Below are 19,871 nucleotides of genomic sequence, written 5' to 3'. Positions count from 1 at the left end.
CCCCAAGAAAGAGGAATTCTGATTTTAAAATACTGTGAAATTCAACACTGAAGGAAACAGAAATACTTCAAAGAACAGAAGGGAACTTCAAAATCAATAAAATAAACCTCTAATTAGAATCTTTGGGATCAGTAAGATGGCAGAATAGGAGTATGCTATTATCATTCCCCCACAGAACACTGATTTTGGACAACCACCCACAGATCAGAGCACCTTTGTGGGAGTCCAGGAGTCCAATGGAAACATTGGAGCAAAAAATCCAAGAATGCATGTGTTGAAGAAGGTCAGAAGAACAGTTTCACTTTACCCATGATGTCCCTCCCCCAAGGCAGCACATCTTAGGGCCAAGAGAGATCTGTTTAATCCACAATTTCTCCCATTGGGGAAAGTGAGAACATAGTGAATGATTACCTGTGAATAATATTCCATTATATATATATTTTTTGATGCAAATATATATATATAAGTATATATATATTTGCATCAAAAATATAGAAACCCTGCCATTTGTACAATGTGGATGATCCTGGAGGACATTATTCTAAGTGAAATGAACTAGACACAGAAAGATAAATACTGCATGATCTCACTTAAATGTAGAAACTCAACTCAACTCAGTAAAATAGAGAGCAGGAGGGTGGTTATTGGGGTGGAAGAATGGGAGTAAAATTGTAGTAGGGTACAAATTTTTAATTATAATATAAATAAATTCTAGAGACCTAATGTACAGCATCGTGACTATAGTTAATAACAATGTATTGTATACTTGAAATTTGCTGAGAGGGTATATCTCAAAAAAAAAAAAAAGGAAACATAGCTATATGATGCGATAGATATCTTAATAAGCTTCACTGTGGTAGTCATTTTACAATGTGTATGTATAGCAAAACATCACATGGTATGCCTTAAATGTATATAATTTTGTCAGTCATATTTCACGAAAGGTGGGGAGAGGGAGAAACTTTGGAAAGATTCAAGAAAAGATTATACCCAAAAAAAAAAAAAAAAGAGCAGTATAACACCAGAAGGGAGAAAACTTAGAAATTAAAAATATGATGGCTGAAAACAATAATTCAATGGAAGGAATTAAAGATAGAGTTTAAGAGCTCTAAGAAATCTGGAGAAAAATAGGATGAAAGGGTGAAAGAAAAGAACTGGAATATATCTAAAGAGCCAAGAAAAGAGAGAGGAGGAAATTAGCTATCTAATAATATAGAAAAATTTCCCTGGGCTCAAAGATTTAGTTCTTTATACAGAAAAAAATTTACTTAATGCCTGAGCACATGAATCAAAACAGACTCCACATTTAAAACAAATTGTTATAAAATTTTAGAACAAAAAAGATAAGGAAAATGTGCCAAAAGCTTCCAGAGAGAAAAAACAGATCACCTTACCGTTATCATTCAGAATCAGTTTCAGAAAACTTAATACATGCTTTCAAGTCTAAGCAAAAAAAAAAAAAAAAAAAAAAAGATATACAAAATAGCTGGTAGAGTTGATGAAATAGGCTCTGTTTTGGTCATCCAAGTATGACCCCCCAAGTTGCACTGAAAAACTGGGTCACCAAGAGAACTTGTGCCCTTGCCATGACCAGAAAAACAGAGAATCAAAAGCTGTTCAGCAATGCAAGGAAACGGTGACTATAGTTCCCAGCTCCAGAGCCCCATCACCTCCACCACAATCCACGCCAACAAAATGAATATTTCAAACCCTAACAGGACTGCCACAAAACTGGACACCAGATACTAGTATCTCTGCCACAGCTAATGGAGGTAATTCTATTTCCTGTAACCTGGGATTGCAGCAGAAATAACCAAAACCGTAAAAGAGTACATTGACTTGAGACACTCATTTTCACCTTGCAAATCTCACATGGATGTATCTAATTGGCAGAACCTAAATCACATCTGGAACCTAGCAACAATAACATCTAAGAAGTGAAGTCAACTTTCTAGTTTCTCCAACGTAGGAAGTTATGTTATAAGGTTTAATGAAGGCTGAAGAAGCCAGTCAGTATTGTCTATCGTAGTGCAGCCATCACACTCTTGTCACGATTAAACTTTCACACGAAACCAGCTACTATAAACTACATTTAGTTTGTCTAGGAAAGGAGAAAAACAAAATCTTATCAATCACCACACCCGCTTCTCAGCCCAATATTGATGTACTGAAACCTAGTGGTTCTCAAATCCTAGCCTGCATTAGAATCACCCAGAGGGTTCATTAACCACAGTACTGGGCCCATCCCAATGTTTCTGACTCAGTAAGGCTAGGATACAGCATGAAAATTTGCATTTAGTTCCTAGGTGATGTTGATGTTACTTGTGAAGTTTCAGCAGCATGAGAACCACAGGTGTAACCAATAGAGTAAATTATGTCACAGGCTGTAACTGGTTGAGTATTTATACCTTCTTTTTTCAATTACCCATTTCATGTTCTTTTGCTTTTAACCAGGATGCAGCTGGTCAAAGTTCTTTAACTCTTTGGTGGGGATTCTCAGCATAAACTTGGAACACATGATTGAAGATGGCTCTTCCTCTATCAGCATGGGTCACTGAATTACAGTATAAAGAAGTACCTCTCCTCCATTAACTCTCTCCCTCACCACTAGGTGGACCTTATGTCTTCAGGGAATAGATTTCCAATGATTGTTTCATAACAGTTTAGTCTTTATCTGTTACATTATCTAGAGTTGCCTAATTAATACATGATTTTTTTGTAACAAAATATTGTAAATACAGGACACTGGTTTAGCAGTTGGTCAATGAATGGTGAAGCAACTTATTTCAGACTCTGTAAAGATGGAGATCCATGCTATGCAATACCAAAGCATTTGGTTAAAACACCTCCATCACTGAGGGTATTAGGGAGCAGATAAAGTGCCTGCAGTCTGTAACTCCAGGGAAAAAGTTTTGAAAACAGAATGTTGGAGGTGTATATTGTTGCCACTGACTGTTTAGCAAAATATAAGATTAAAGATGTGAACTCAGACAAGAAAGGGTTGTATGCAAATAGAAATGAAATAGAGAAATTCTAAAAAACTTCGGGGCTGCAAATGACTGGAACAGTGGACTTCCACCAGACCTAATACTATGGATAAAAGACTAAGAAAGATTTTGATCAACACAGGCCAATTATGACTAATATTTATGAAAAAAATTCAGTTTAAGATTATAGCTTTCTTGGGGCATCTGGGTGGCTCAGTCAGTTAAGCATCTGACTCTTGACTTTGGGTCAGGTCATGATCTTGCAGTTCGTGGGTTTGAACCCCACATTGGGCTCTGTGCTGATGGCGTGGAGCCTGCTTGGGATTCTGTCACTCTCTTCCGCTCCCCTGCTTGCTATTTCTCCCAAAATAAATACAAAGAAGCTTTAAAAAAATGTTTAAAAAAAGACTATAGATTTCTCCACCAAGCTTGATGGTAGTCACCATTAAATTGAAAGAGAGGCATGGAGGTTAAGATGCAAAGAATTAAAGCAGACTTAAGAATTAAATTTGGGATTTGCATATGGCTAATAAATCATAAAACTTATTGAAATAAAACAATATCAGAACTTTTAAGATTTTAAAGAAATTATATTGATAAAGAACTATGAGTCTAGACTAGAAATACATTTCCCTGTCAAACTTTAAAACAACCATTTAGTGGACTTCTGGTTGTAACCACAATGAATTAACATCCATCAGACTAACCTTCCCACTGAAAGCAATTATAAAAACTGGGGAAATATGTAAAACAAATATTTAAAGGCATTGAATAGTTAGCAGTGCAGGTAGGACTTGAGAGCCTATTATTCTTGAGAGAAGTTAAACACAAGGTGAGCTTCACATTATTGTGGCTTTTCCCCTGAGAATATGTACCAAATTGTGGAATCAGGGACTAGAGTTCAAGCAGAATGTGGTATTCTTAGTACACAGAGGAGAAAGGGGTCAGAGTACAAAGTTGCCAAAATGGCTGAACTATAGTGGAAACTTTCCCAAGAGGAAGGAACTGCAAATAAGGAACCTCAAAACCTCCCAATAAATTCCCTTTAAGTTGTTGGCTGACTAGTAAATGGTTCAGGCAAAGAGCAAAACTCCAAGAAACCCAGCAGGAAACAGTGACTGATTATGAAGAACTAAGCAGAGGTTTCAGTAGTTGTACAGTCTGGGAGTCAAAAACAAGAATTTAACTCCTGTCAAGAGTGAGAGATCTCAGTAAATATCCCAGGCTTCCAGTTGAGACCCTGAAGGGTGATATTCTAAGAGTCAGAACGACACCCTAGGCATAAGGACTACATACTAATAGTAAGGACAAAACCAAAATATAGTCTAACAGAGCCTAAAACCAAGCCTCCAAAAGTTCAAGGTGATCTCCTGGAAGACCATGATCACTAATGGCTAGACTATATCTACGGTAGGCTAATAAAAATCTCTGATATCCTTCACATTTTCCCTTTCATGCTTCCTTTATTCTATTGGCTGGTTGTTGGTACTCAGACTTTTAATGAAATCCATGTATTAAAGATGATAGAGCTCAGGTCCCAAAATGTGAAGCAGAGCTTCCCACCAATCCTACTGAATGAACTTTTAATAATAAATAATCTTGTGTAGATGCTACTGAGGCTTAAGGATTTTAAGAGTTGTTTCAGTGGCTAGAGTATCTTATTTTTTTTTAATGTTTATTTATTTTTGAGAGAGAGAGAGAGAGAGAGAGAGAGAGAGACCAGGAGAAGGGAGGGGCAAAGAGAGAGAGGGAGACAGAGACTCTCAAGCAGGCTCAACGCTGTCAGCACAGAGTGGCTAAAGTGTCTTAATATACCTAATATATACCTAATAAAACCTCTCTATCACCTGATTTAAATATATGGCATAGGGATTATTATATCTGTTTTCTAGTTGAAGAAACTAAGACTCAAGATAATTGAATGACCAACCTAAACTAAGGTCATTCAGTTCATAAATGACAAGGCTAAGATTAGATTTTCTGTTTCTTCTTGAGTCAGTTTTTATGGTTTGTGTCTTTCTAGAAAATTGTCCATTTTTGCCTAGGTTTTCTAAACTGTTAGCATACAAATATTTGGTTTGCTCTTATAATTTTTTTTTATTTCTGTAACATTAGTAGTAATGTCCTCTTTCCTGGTTTTAGTAATTTAAGTCATCTCTCTTTTTATTCTTATTCAGTATAGCTAAAGGTTTGTCAATCTTGTTGATCTTTTTGAAGAACCAACTTTTGGTTTTGTTGAAAACTAGACATTTAAAAAACATAATGTGGAAACTCTGGAACAATCAGATTCTTCTTCCTCCCCTGGGGTTTTTTGTTGTTGCTATTTGTTATAGATGCTTTTTGTTTGTTCAGTGACATTGCTGAACTACCTGCACAGTCTGTATTCTTTGTCATGTGTGGCCAGGGAAGATTCTGCTTGGTTAGCTTAGGGCTCAGCTAATAATTAGATAGATTTCCTTAAATGTCTGGAACCAATATATCTCCCAGTGTTTATTGAGAGTCTGTGTGTGCTGAGTCATCGCTTCAACGCTAAGCCAGGGATTGCCAATTTTCCCTTAGCCTTCATTTCTGACTTTTACAGAGCCTCAAAGTCAGCCTATGGTGAATGCTTTGGGCCCCCTCAGGTCTTGCCTGATCTTATGCACAGTTTACTGCAGCCCCGGGGCATGTGTGTGGGTTTCTAATGTGTTTGGGTTTCTAGATTCCTATGAATATGTTGGAGTTTTTCAAAGTCCTATAGGACCTTCTCCAACTTTTCCTTTTAAGCTTTTTGGTTAATCTGTTTTTTGTCCCAGCTGTTTCTACTACCTAAGGTGACAGGAAAGTTAATCGATTCCCTCTCATTGTTTTTGACAAATGCTTCTGGGGAGAAGGCTTTTTGCACTGGTTTGGCTCTGAATCAAATCGAATGAAGACAGCCTTGCAAGTGAGATCTTCTAGGGAAGCACAGGTAGGTGAAATTATTCTCTAAGAATTAGGTTTTGAAGGCTCTCCAGTCTCACTCTGCCTCATCAGGTGGCTGCCAGGCTGCTGGTTTTCCCCATGATTGTGGGCTATTGTTTTTCAGTGCAAAAGCAGAACTGGAGCTAGACGGATTGGGGTAGAATAAGTCAAAACATCACAAAGCTTACTGTTCTTACTGAGAAATTCAGCTGTTTCCCAGCATAAATGCTTCCTGGATTGCTGCAAGCCTTTGGTTAATATCTAGAATTTGGAAAAAGTTGACTCTGACAAAATTGCCAGTTTTCTCACTGCTTTTGTGGAGAAAAGAATTTTCAGAGGTCCTTATGCTTCCATTTGGCTGATGTCACTTTAAGACTATAATTAAAAGTCAGGCCCTCCCACTCCTTGACTAGTCAGTCCTCTTTCTACAATATCTGTGGTCACCAAACTTTACATACATCAGAATCGTCTGGAAGACTCGCTAAGCTACAGATTGCTGGACTCCACAGTTAGAGTTTCCAATTCAGGTCTGAGGATGGACCTACCTGAGAATTTGTATTTTTAAAAGTTCCCAGGTAATGCTGATGCTGTTGGTCTGTATCACTCTTTAAGGACCACTGTTTTACATCATATCTTAACTCATTGCTTTGGGGAATGCTTCTCATCTCTGGAGTCAATAAGAATTATATGTACAAGGCAATAATACATATTATTATCATCTCTATTTACACATAATATAATACATCAGCTAATATGTATTTAGTACTTACAACATGGTAGGTATGATATGCTTTACCTTTATTAGGCTATTTAATGTATTCAGTGACTCATGAGTAAATATTATTACTTTTCCCATATTTAAATTGGAAATAAGAGGCCAGAGAGGTAAATAGATTGTCCAGAGGCACACAGCTATAAATGCAGGAGCTATTATGAGAATACGGTCTGTTTGATTATAGAATACATGATTTAAGCCTCCACAGCAGTGTTTCCCAAAAAGTAACACAGATCACTTCTGATGCCTTGGATGACTTTACTTGGGGCATGCTTGCAGGATTAAAAATAATGACTCATAGTGAGAAAGTGATTCCTATTTTAGCTCTATTTTTCTATTCTTTGATTACATCATGATAAAAATGCCATTTGTGTGCTTGATCTTTAATATGTGTCTAATGCTGGGTAACAGACCCTTTTAACAGGAAGTGGGGTTTAGGCTCAGAGACTTTAGTAGGCAATAGTTTCTAGCCATCATTTAAAAAAATTGTTTTGTTCACTTTTCTTACTGTTACTTTCAAACTAGAATCGATGATGGAGGTTTTCTTCCATTCATAGTACTTTTATAAACTTTCCCTCTAAAGAAATTGAAAAAAAAAATACATTTAAAGAAAATAATAAATAATACTGTGAGTAGTATACACAAGTATGAAAAAGATTGAAGTTGAGAAACCTGCCCCAACAAACATGTTGGTATATCCAATTGGATCAGTATGCAACATCCTAAGGGAGATTAAAGAAATGTGATTAAAGTATGAATTATCTTTCAAAGTGGGAAAACTTGGATGGAAAAAGAGCCACAGCTTCTAGAACAACGTGTGTAAAGGAGAGAAATATCAAGTGGGAAATGGTTTCTTGGTAAGAAATGTACTACATGGGTGGGCTGAGACTTGGATTTGATTGTACAAAATGCCTATAGCAAATCTCATAACTTAAGTTCCCATAGTAAATTTTGGATAATTTGTTTTAACCAACAGGAAAAAAAAAAAAAAGTCTGAGATCACTGGCAGATTTTGCAGTTGCCAGGGACAGCACAAGAAGTGGGGCTCTTAATCCTTGGGGGAGGGGACACGATAAATATATCCTGGGCACTGGGCATATGTGTGAAAGGAGTTGAGGGGGTTGGGGAATAAGGTGGCAGGAAAGCAGGACTGTAATCAGAGAAGCGGACATGTTCAGGATGAAAAAGAAAGGACATGTGCCGGACAAAGAAACAATTTAGCATCACTGACATGATTAAGTAAACTGTTACCCGTGTTTAAATTAAGCAAGATGTCCAGGGACTACAGCTGTTGTATTTATTTTGGTTACATGTGATGGGAGCTGTTACTTCTCGCCTTGACAGCCGGTTAGCCTCTAGATGCAAACTGGAAGGTTCTAATTAGGCAAGGTCTATAGAGAGCGAAAGCAGGCGTCCGCTATACTCCGCTTCCAACAGAATGAGAAATGAGGATGCAAGGGTGTGATTGTAGGGTGGGAGGGGAAAACCCACTAGATAGTAAGCCGAGTCAGGATGGGCCAATGTGTCCTTCTTCCATCTATTTTTTCTTGTCCCACTCATATCTGAACTGCAACGCTTTGAACTTTGTGTCAGGAGACCTTAACCTTGTTAGTCAGGTTTCCAGTGGAATTAGGATTGATTTTAACGCCTCCATTTTGGTTGTTGCTTCGGGTTTTCTGAAAAAGTCTAGCTGCGCCAGTTCTTCCCTTGGTTCTCCACACCCCCTTCCCTTTCCCTGAGACCCCGCCTTTTCTCCCAGCCCGAACCACAAAAGGCCTTGCCGTTCCAGCCCCATCACGGTGCCCCGCCTCCTGCCCGAACGTCGCAGTGCTGCAGGGAAAGGAGGTGCGCCCAGACCCGGACTGGGTTGAGAGTGGGGGGAGTGTGCCTTCATCCTTCCGCTCTTCGGCCAATCGGTGAAGTCCTACTGAACGAGAAGGGAGTACCAGGGAGTACATACGGTCCAAGTATTTTTCCGTTTTTCTGCCACGTCCCAACCATTGACGTGAGCCCACTCCTCGGGTTCCGATTGGACATGTGGATTTTTCCCGCAGAGGCCCTTTGAGTCTATTGGTCGGTGCTGGCCTCGGGGCGGGGCTTGAATGCCCTCCTCCTTCGCCTCTACCGCGGCGCAAGGGGCGGGACGCGCCGCCACCGCCTCTGCTTCCGCCGCCGCCGCCGCCGCCGCCACCGCCGCCGCTGCCGCCTGCCGCTGCGCGTTCCGCGGGGGAGGAGTCGGAGGCGGAGAAGAAGGCGGTGGTGGCGGGTGGAGGATCGAGCGCTGTTCTCGCTCCGGAGCCGCTGCACAGTTCGGTGAGGGTTTTTTTTTTTTTTAATCTGGCTTGTTCTGATGTCAGGAATATCAGGGTCGGGGCGAGGAAATTGCTGCCTTCACCCCCTCCGTTTCTTAATTTCTCTCCTCGAGAAGGAGTGGGGCCTGTCCCTGCCCGCTGCGCCGGCCATGGTGGGTGGGGTTGATGGCTGTGAGAGGCCTTCTTCGCCTCCTGGGCCCGGTCCAACCCGGACCTGGGGCCGCGCTCGAGTCCGTGGCCACCGCGCCTGCTGGCCCCAGCGAATGGCATCGATTGATCTCGGGGTGTCCACCCGCCGCTCTTCCCTGCTGCCGCTTCTGCTGTCCTTGGTGCCTTGGCCAAGGACCCCGCTGCCTTTCTGCCGAAACTGGCGGCTGTATGAGTGTGCCCCCCACCAAAATCTCACAGCCGCCTTCTCTGTCCGTTTCCAGTCACCCCACATAGAGCTGATCCATCTTACGCCACAGGCCTGCACCCCCCCCTCCCCCAGGAAGCCTTCCGTTGCGGTCGCTCTCCTGGCTGTATTTGCATTTTCTCCGATTGTCACCAAGGCTCGGGTACGCAGCACACCCTGTACAAATCACAACAATCGTTTTTCTCCCGATATTACCGCCATTCCATCAATGCTTCTGCCGGTTAGCGATGTCAGGTCTGAGCCCCCCTCTCGCAGATCCACCTTCAGTTTTGGCCTCCCTAAGATTACTGCTTGTAAATCATTTTGCGCACATTCAAAATGGTGAGTTTAAAGTCGCCCAGACCAAGTTGAAGAAAAAAGGAGGAGGTAAATACTCTTTTTTGCAAGGAGGAAGAATGATCTGTTTAGGAGACTTCCCTCTCCAAGGCATTAAAAATTTTTTGCGTATGCATGGACCCTGCTTTGAGTCTGATGTTTCTGTGAAGTTTACGACTTAAAAAAAAGGCGCACTGTATTATTTTTTATCATAATCTATTTGGTCAGTTGAATTTCCTTAAAATGGCAGTCACCTCTGCTGAAGACTACAGATCATTGGAAGAGTATGTAAATAAACATGGTGATAACAGAAATAAACGTTTAAACTATTTTTTTAGTTTTTTTCTCCTAGAATTCATGTCATTTTTATATAAAATAATTTTAAGTGTTAAAAATTAATTATAGAAATGCAAACTTGATGTAAAATTTAACAATTTAGAAAAAGGACTGTCAGGTAAAAGTCAACATTTTTCATCCCCCAGCCCCACTCCACTGTCTAAAGTTAACCATTTACTGTGCATCTTTCTAAATGCATTTCTGAACACATTTACATACATGTAAAGTTGGGTTTTGGGGGGAGAAGTGGGAGGAATACCAGACACATTGGTATACACTTGCTTCTTTCACTTGTTTTTATGTGTTGGATATGTTTATTTGTTATATATAGGTCTTTCGGATACTGACCAAGGTTAAGAGGTATTTCATTAGTTTGAATGAGCTGTAATTAACCATTCCTTTATTGGAACACATTTAGTTTTTTTGCAATCACAAATAATGCTTTATTTGAAACCAACTTTTTCATGTATTGATTAGTTTTTAATTACCAACTTTAAATCTTAAAAAATTAAAAAAAAATTCAAACAGTGTGTTCCCACCCCCCTTGTAGTCCTACCTTTATCCTAAAAGTCAACTGTTAGGGAAACTTCCTCTGTATGTGATTATTTCTGGAGCATGGATTCCTGTCAATGGAATTGCTGGGTAAAAGGGTATGCATATTTTAAATTTTGATAACTATTTTTCCCTTTTTTCAAAATTACTTGACTCTTAAGCATTTCTTCTCCAGATGAACTTCAGACTCAATTTATAAATTAAATGAAAAATCCTTAGGTTTTTTGAATGATGTCATATTGAAATTTTAGATTGATTTTGGGCAAACTGATCTTTATGATACTGAGCCTCTCCCCTCAGAAAAGTATGCATGTATGGTATGTCTTTCCCTTTTATTCACATCTTGCTTTATATTCTTAAGTATTGAGTTTTATAGGTCCCCCGTCCCCCCCCCCCCATATGTATCACATTCCTTTCTAATATTCCTAGCTATCTTATGATTTGATTTGCTCTGGTGGATGGAAACTTTCAGTAAAATTTTCTCTTTCTCTTTCTGGTTATAGGAAAACTTTTGAATTTTTTTTGTTTATCATGTATCTAATCACTTGAGTTGATGATTGTCTCAAAGTTTTCACAGATTTGTGGCTTTCTTTTCGTTTTTTTTTTTTTTTATAACTTAGGTGTTTTCCTCATTGCTTTGGCTGGTATACTTCCTATATAATTTTGAATAATAGTGATAGCTAAAAACATATTGTTTCTGTCTTTGAGGGGAATGCTTCTGATTTTTTAAACATCGGTTATGATGTTTGCTGAAACTTTCTGATAAAGAGAATATTAAGTTAAAATATTTTCTTCTGTTCTTGGCTTTCCAAGGTGATTTTATTGTTATTTTTAATTTCGGATGACATTTTTAAAAACCATAGTGGGTATTGAATTTTATTGATGTTTTTGACTTCTTTTTAGTGGTTATATAAGGGCATTACCAATATTCCTTGTTTTATATTTTCCCAAAAGAGTTCCATTTTAAAGAGTCACCTTTTTTGAGGATAATTTACATACAATAAAATGTGTGTATTTAAAATAGACAATTGAGTATGTCTTGACGAACACGTACACCCCTATCACCAGTACCACATTCAACAGTAGAATGTTTTCATTACCACTATCAAGATAGAGAATATTTCTCTCATTCCCAGAAGTTCCCTTCTGCCCTACGCAGTGACATTTTTACCCCTCAGCCCCAGGAAACCATTGTCCTCTCTTTCTCACTGTAAATTGGTTTCATTTGTTCTAGAGTTTCATATAAATGGAATTACATACTCTGTTGCATCTAGCTTTTTTTTCTGTTAGCATGATGGGTTAGAGAATCCTAAATACTTTTCTGTGTTTAACTGATTCATGACTTTTAATTGTTGAGTAGTAGTCCATGGTATTGATCTACCACAGTTGACTATTTCACATATTTATGGATAAATGGATTGTTTCCAGTTTGGGGGTATTATTGATAAATCGCTGTTAACATCCGTTCATGAAGTTTTGTGTTTCTCTTGGGTAAATACCTAGAAATGCATCTGTTGCATTGTAGCGTAACTGAATGTTTACATGTAAAAACCTGCCACACAGCTTCCGAGGTACAGTTCCAGTTGCTCTATACCCTCATCAACAGTTGGTTATTTCAGACTTTTTCATTTTAGTCCTTCTAGTGGGTATGTAGTAATATCACACTATAATATTAATTTACATCTACCTAAAGATTAATAATGCTGAGAATTTGCTTTTGGTCCTTTGTGTGTCTTCCTTTGTGAAGTATCGGTTCAAATCTTGCTTGTTTGTAAACATTGTTTATCTCACTGAGTTGTACGTATTCTTTGTATGTTTTTTTGTGGAAGTCCTTTCACCCACACAGACACATACACACATAATGCAGTCTGAAGCTTACCTTTTTATTTTCCTAACTTTTCAGAACAGAAGAGTTTTTAATTTTGATTAAATTCAGTTCATCAATCTTCCTTTTAGGATTTGTGTTTCTGTGTTCTAAGTTTGCTTAGTGGAAAGTTGTACCGATTATGTTTTCTTCTACAGGTTTATAGTTCTGGCTTTTATGACAAGGTGTATCATACATTTTAAGTTAGTTTTTATATATGGTGGGAGATAAGGGTTAAGGCTTGTTTTCTCAGTTCTAGCACCATTTGTTAGGAAACCTTTGATTTCCTCATTGAATTAACTTAGTTAAAAATCAGTTGTCCATATATGTGGGTCTATTTCTGGACTAATTCCTTGATCTTTATACCTGTCGTTTTGCCAGTTCCACATTGTCATGGTTATTGTTGCTTTACAGTAAATCTTGAAATCAGGTAGTGTGAGTACTCCCAACTTTGTTTATTTGCAGTACTTACTTCATTTTTAAGTTTTTATTTGTATTTCAGTTAGTTAACCTACAGTGTAATATTAGATTCAGGTGTACAATATAGTGATTCAGCACTTCCATACACCCATTGCTCATCACAAGTGCCCTCTTTAACCCCCATCACCTATTTCACCTATTCCCTCCTCACCTCTCTTTTGTTCTCTATTTTGTTTGTTCTCTATTTAAGAGTCTGTTTCTTGGCTTGCCTCTCTCTTTTTTGTCCCTTTGCTCATTTGTAAATTCCACATATGAGTGAAATCATATGGTATTTGTCTTTCTTTGACTGACTTGCTGTTTTTTTTTTTTTAATTTTTAAAGTTTATTTATTTATTTTGAGAGAGAGAGAGAGAGAGAGAGAGAGCGCGCAAGCATGAGTGAGGTAGGGTCAGAGAGAGTGGGAGAGAGAACTCCAAGCAGGCTCCTCACTGTCAGTGCAGAGCCTGACCCGGGGTTCGAACTCATGAACCACGAGATCATGACCTGAGCCGAGATCGAGATCAAGAGTTGGACACTTAACCGACTGAGCCATGCAGGTGCCACCTGACCTACTCTTTTTCAAAATCATCCTGGCTGTTGTAGTTTTTTGCTTTTCCGTAAAATTTTTTTAGAAGTGACTTGTTGGTTTCAGTCTTTTATTATTAAGTATAATAGGGCCTTTTTATCAAATTATTATATATTCTATATATTCTGTATTACCATTGTAAGTATACTAGGCCTTTTATGAAGTTAACTGTGTTCTCATTCTGTTCCTTGATTGCTGAGAATTTTTAACAAGTGGACACTGAGTTTGGTCAGATGTTTTTACTGTTATTTATTGAGATGATCATATGGTCTGTTAATATTTTATTTTTAAATGTTGAATCAGCCTTGCATTCTCTAGATATCTCATTTGGTCATGACGTATTATCATTTTCATAAATTGGTGGATTAGATTTGCTCAGTTTGTTGAGTACTTTTTTGTATTTATGTCCACAAAAGATAACTTTTTATGTAAATCTTTGTATTAGGATCATGCTGGCCTCAGAATTTGAAAGTGTTAAATTTTCTGAAAAATTTCCGATAAGAGTGGTCTTTGTTTGATAAATCTTTGCTGGAGTTTTCAAGCTAACCCCTCTGGGCCCAGAGTTCTCTTTTTGAAAGGTTTTAAAGGATACATTCAATTAATAGGTATAAGATGATTAGGGTTATCTATTCTTGAAAGTTTTTCGTCTTTGCATGAATCACTTTTACTCACTATATGAATTTTAGTGCTTTGTGTCTTTCAAGGAATTCATCTGTTTCATCTATTCATTGCCATAAAGTCGTTTCTTTATTATCTCTTTACTGTCTATAGCTACTGTAATGATGTCTTTTCATTTATTTCTTATGTTGACAATGTGTCCTCTCTTTTGCCTTTACTAGTTTGTGTCCAGGTTTATCAATTTTATTAATTTTTCCAAAGATCCAGTTTTTTGTTTTATTGCATTAAAAAAAAAATTTTTTTTTTCCAGTTTCATTGATGTTTGCTCTTTACTATTTTCTTTTTGTATGCTTTTGGGTTTAAATCCAGTCTATTAGGATTTCTTAAGGTATAAACTTGAGCCATTGATTTGAGACCTTCATTTCCTTCTAAACACTACTTTAGATATTCCCACAACTTTTGTTCTGTTGATATTTTCTAAATACTTAATGTGACTTTCACTTTGACCCATGGTTATTTAGAAGTATATCATTCTTGCACTGGGTGTTGTATGGAAACCAATTTGACAATAAATTTCATACTTAAAAAAAACCATATCACTCAGTTTCCAAATATTTGGAAATATATATATAATAAATACATAAAATGTATACGTAAATATATCTTTATAATTGATTTTGATGTTTCTCTTTTTTTTGTAGACCAATAACATACTTTGTATAAAGACAGTATTCCATTTTCTGCAGTCTATTTTATCTGACGTTAATATCACTCTACCTTTCTTTTGGTTAGTGTTTGCATAGTATGTCTTTTTACTTTACATCTATGCCTTTATATTTAAAGTAGGTTTGGTATAGAAACCCACTTTCTTTTTAACCCATCCTGACAATATGGCTTTTTAATTTGGTTGTTTAGACCGTTTATGTGTAATGTAATTATTAATGTGATTACATTTAAATCTCCCTTAGTTTTTTATTTAACCTATAAAAATAGGTTCTCTATTTTTATCTTCATTAGTAGCTCATTACTTATACTTAAGTTTGCCTGTTTAAAAAATTTATACTGGCTTCTCTGTGATTTGTATTATACATCTTTAATTCCAGTCTTTATACAGGCAGTGTTATACCACTTTTTATATGGTATCAGTGCTTCATAACACTATATTGCCAATTTCTTACTATTGTTAGCACTACTATTGTCATACGTTTTACTTTTATATATGCCATAAGTTCATAATACCTTGCTACTATGTTTGCTTTAGACCTGCATTGTCTAGTATGTCCTAGCCAGTGTGACTATTTAATTTGAATTTCAAGTAGTTAGTATTAAGTTTAAATTAATTTCTGTATATTAGCCATTTTTTTTAAGTGCTTAGTAGCCACAGGTAGCTTTTAGTTTTCAGATCGAACTGTGTAAGATACAGAACATTTTCATCATCTCAGAAAGTTCTATCAGTGAGTGCTACTTTATACAGTTCTGGTTTGAAGTAACTAAAAATAAGGAAAAAAAAATTTTGCATGTCCTTCACTTTAATTATCTTTAGAGTTCCATATTCCTTTGTAGAATCAAATGTCTGTTTTGTACTCTTTCTGTAGTTCAGGTCTACTGGTAACAAAGTCTCTTGGGTTGGCTATAACATACTCTATTTTACTTTTTATTTTCCTTGCACAGTATTTTGCTGGGTATAGGATTATTTGTTCACAGTGTTTTTCTTATGTTACTTTAAGGATGCCATTTATATTGTCTTTTTGCTTGTATGGTTTCTGACAAGAAGTCAGGTGTAATTCTTCATTTCTCTGCGTCAAAAATGTTTCCTTTATTGTTGGGTTTTTATAGCAGGTTGAAAATGATTTGTCTTGGGGTATTTGTGTTTTCTATATATAGTGCTTGTTGTGATTGTTTGCTGAGCCTTTCTTAAATTTATATTTAATCTCTTAAATAATATTTGGAAATTTCTCAGAATATCTTCTAATATTTCATCTGTACCACTTACCAGCTCTGCTTGTGAGAATCCGGGTATGTAGGTGGTAGTTCATTTCATACAGTCCTACATTTCTTGGAGGCTCTGTTTAATTTCCTCCCCACACATTTTTTTTTTTTTTTTTTTTTTTTTTTTTTAATTTGTATTTCAGTTTGGGTACTTTTTCATGACCTGTCTTGAAGTTCATTTATACCTTCTCCCCCTGGTCCTTTGATGAGCCCATAAATGCCTTTTTGTTATTTGTCAATGTCTTTTATTTCTTGCATTTGTTTTTCCATGTCTTGAAATCCTTGATCTATTTCCTAACACTGTTCAGTAGTAAAGGTGGTTTGTTTTGTTTTTCTTCTTTTACCTATCCTCTAGCCACAATGGAGGACGGTAATTGGTGTCATTCTGTCAGTAGGGTAAGGCTTTTTTTTTTTTTTTTTTCCTGTATGTGTGAAAGGTGTAGGTAGGACTTTATTTTATTCACTTGTTGGCAGTCAGTACCTTCCTTTCACCCTGAAAGAAGGCCTCTTTAGTCTCCAGCCTGTTTCCAATCTTTTCAGCACGTAGTAGAGATTCATAGATAAGGAAGACTAAAGAAACAACACATAGAAAGGTGATACTTAAGCTAATCTGTATTATGGTAATTATGTTAAATGTAAATGGTTTAGACACTTCAGTGGCAATACAAATATTGTTAGGCCTTATAAATAAGATTCATGTATGTTTTATTTATAAAGAACACTTTAAGTGCAAAATGCATGTAAGATCAAAGTAAAAAGATAAAATTGAGTATTGTCTGCAAACATCAAAAGAAAGCTGATCGTATTAATTTGTACAAAACAGATGTAAGACAAGGTGTATTATAATAAGTAAAGAAGAATATATTATAATATGTGGGTCACTTCATCAAGAAAATATAATTGTAAGTATGTGTTCACTTAATAATATAGATTCTGAACGGAGTATTAGTATAACTAACAGGAAAGATAGTTATGTATTCATAGCTGAGATTTTAAATACATGTTTAAGTAAATGATAGAACAGTTATGTAAAAAAATCAGTAAAGGAATAAAATTTGTATGACATGATTAATCACCTTGACTTAATTGACATTTCTAGAACATTGTGTCTAACAACTGAAGACTATACCTTTTTTTTTTTAAGTGCACTTGGGACATTTGACAAAATATTCTAATTCTTAAAGAAGTATCATCAGATTTCAGATTGACATTATGTAGTGCATGTTTTCTGATCATTGTAGAATTAATTACAGTTCAGTAATAGAAAAATAACTGGAAAGACTCCAGATGTTTAGAAGTTAAGCAAGACATTTTTAAATAGTGCATTAATCTGAAGTCACAGTAGAAATTAGAAAACATTTCGATCTAAAAAAACAACAAAATATTGCATCAGAATTTATGTATAGGAACATTTATAACAACATGAATGAATTGTGTTGATCAAAAGTAGACAGACACAAAAGAGTTCACATTGTATAATTCCACTTGTGTATTTTAAAACAGTAAAAGCTAATTTGGGGGAGTAGAAGTCCAGAAAGTGGTTGCCTCTGGATTGAGAGGAGTTAATAAATTGGAAGGGGTAAGAGAGAACCTTCTGAAATGATGGTAATGTTTTATATCTTGAACCACGTGGTAGTTATTCAGATATGTAATATATGTAAAAATCCATTGAACTGTAACATATGTTTAAGAGTTTTGCACTTAATAGTTCTTCAACAAATGACTGCAGAGAAAAGGAAAATACTTGAAAAGTTTTTATCATGAAAATTTCTAAACAAATTTTTGTGAAGTATAAGGAACCACTCTTACACAACATCTTGCATCAGCGTTTTGTCATGCTTGTTTTTAACCCACACACATAAGCTCTTTTTTTTTTTTTTTTGTGGTTAGCAGGCATCCAAGTGTCTAAATATCATAGGTGTATTAATTTGTTCTGAGCACATTTTGTGAATTTTTATCATCAAATGAAATTTGCTACATTTGGTATGCATAACATTGAATTTTCTATTTTCCTTTTTTTCCTGTACTCTTGTTATTTCTTTTCTTGGCTCACTCATTGACATGGAAATAAATCTGTGCTGTTTCTTGATTTGAAACTGATTTTTCTTGGCATCCCATAGGAGGGTGAGTTGAGCAGGGTCCTTTTTGTGCCACATCTGAATCAGATCTTCCTATCTAAATGAGAGGTAAATTTGAAGAATATTCTTCATCCTATTTTTTGATGGATTGATATTTTATTCTTCCATCTCAATTTGTCTTCGACTTTAATCTTTTTTCCCCCTTAGCCAGTTATATTGCCAGTAAACCAGAGAAAATCTTTATTGTTCTAGTGTGTTGGTTATATTCTCATTCAGTTCTTTCTTCACAGGTTTTTCTCTATGGTTAGTCTTTTAGAAATAGCAGTTTGTAACAATTTTTTTAAATAGAGTAACAGTTTATAATCATTTGGTGAGATAGAGGCTTTACCATAACAGAAATTGGAAATACAGTTTTATAACTACTTAAATACAAAAAGTTCGGATTATCAAATGGTCTCTTTCTGATTACATATATTTTATGTTTTTCAGTGTAATTTTCACTGTATCAGTGCTGAGTTTATTGTTCCTCTTTTACAATAATTTACAGAAACATTGTCAAGAAAGGTAATAGTTAAATACGCTTAACCTTTTATCATATTATCTCGTCACATTACTAGGGATAGCAAGCCCATTTGATCTGAGAAGTTTAACAGTTGTACTTTTAAAAGTTCTCTCTGATTTAGGTACTCTTATCATTTCTACAGTTGTTCACGTACAGAGTCTGGTAGTCATATCCTGGAAGTTTTCTTGTGTATAACCAGAAGTCCAGTGGTTGGTAATATGTTATTTGATTTACTGCAATTGATTTTATTCATGTGTCTATTTGTTTATAGCAATATATAGGAATAATATCACCTCTGTCCTTATTAATTGTGTATCCATTAATTACATCTAGTGGAATATTGTGCATTCTTTATATGTAAAAGAAACCATTTGTGCTTGTGACTAGAAGACATGATAAATCTAGAGATAGATTAAAAAGAATATATAAGTGTGAGAAGTACTTTAATTGCAAGCTTAGATTGTTGTTCAGAGGAGATACTTTTTTAACCTCTTGGAATATTTGCTTTGCCTTAGTAGCTGAAAATAGAAAGATAATGTTAGTAAACTAAGGTAAAGTGTAATTAGTTCCAGCATATATGGAACAGCTTTCTAGCTGTATTTGTTGTAGTTTATCATAACGTCATTTTGTCATGAAGTTTGTATTCTATAACTTATAGCTCAAGTATGATAATAATCACCAATGTTCTATATAAATAAATATTTTACTGAAAGGAACTTCAGGCCAGATAATTTTAGAATTGTGTTTTGTAAGGAATTTTAAGAGCCATTTTTAGGGCATTTTGCAGGCACATATATATAAAGGGAAATATGAGAGAATATAAAACAGATTTTGCAGAGGGCTGAGAAGAATAATCAAGAATCTTTGCTCTTCATATTATTGGATTAAATTGTATTTGTGTCTCAACTTTTTTATTTCTAGAAAAGATGCTTTAACTGTGAGTTATTTATAGGCAGCCTAATAAATGGGAGAAAATATTTCCAAATTATATATCTGACAAAGGGTCAATATCTAAAATATTAAGAAATCATAAAACTCAATAGCAGAGAAACAATCCAATTAGAAAATGGGTACAGGAAA

The 19,871-nt window shown here is 36.0% G+C and overlaps 1 protein-coding gene across 1 annotated transcript in view; it reads left to right on the top strand.

Annotated features, from left to right (window-relative positions):
• The first annotated feature begins 8,917 nt into the window (after nucleotides 1–8,917).
• PJA2 (praja ring finger ubiquitin ligase 2) overlaps nucleotides 8,918–19,871 on the top strand; it is a 68,949-nt gene continuing 57,995 nt past the window's right edge. Inside the window, exon 1 of the mRNA XM_042944853.1 lies at nucleotides 8,918–9,018. The gene's annotated coding sequence lies outside the window, so the exon portion shown is untranslated. The remainder of the gene's footprint in view (nucleotides 9,019–19,871) is intronic.

This window comes from Panthera leo, chromosome A1, assembly GCF_018350215.1.
Source record: "Panthera leo isolate Ple1 chromosome A1, P.leo_Ple1_pat1.1, whole genome shotgun sequence".
In the NCBI taxonomy this organism is placed as follows: Eukaryota; Metazoa; Chordata; class Mammalia; order Carnivora; family Felidae; genus Panthera; species Panthera leo.
This window is presented reverse-complemented; position numbering and strand designations above follow the sequence as displayed.